Source organism: Myotis brandtii, unplaced genomic scaffold (genome assembly GCF_000412655.1).
Source record: "Myotis brandtii unplaced genomic scaffold, ASM41265v1 scaffold825, whole genome shotgun sequence".
Lineage (NCBI taxonomy): Eukaryota > Metazoa > Chordata > Mammalia > Chiroptera > Vespertilionidae > Myotis > Myotis brandtii.
In genome coordinates, this window is record NW_005371349.1 from 378,479 (window position 1) to 378,708 (window position 230).

At 68.7% G+C, this 230-nt stretch overlaps 1 protein-coding gene across 1 annotated transcript in view; it reads left to right on the forward strand.

Annotated features, from left to right (window-relative positions):
- Window positions 1-230, forward strand: part of RBFOX3 (RNA binding protein, fox-1 homolog (C. elegans) 3) — a 15,078-nt gene that overhangs the window by 14,166 nt on the left and 682 nt on the right. The gene's annotated exons all lie outside the window — the stretch shown is intronic.

Sequence of the window (230 nt, forward strand, 5' to 3'; positions counted from 1 at the left end):
CTGTCCTCCGAGACGGGTCGCGGCCGGCTGGGCCTGGTGTTTTACTGGAGCCACGGCCCCTTCCCTGCCCTGAGCTCAGAAAAGCCTGTTTGTCAGGGTCTGTTTCGGAGGGAGCGGGTGGCGCCCACCTGGGCACAGCGCTCCGTGTTAGCCGGTCATCTAGGGGGCACCGGTCTTAGCTCTGCCCCGTGAGCTCACACCCTCCCAGGGCGCGGGCCCCGGGGGGAGGT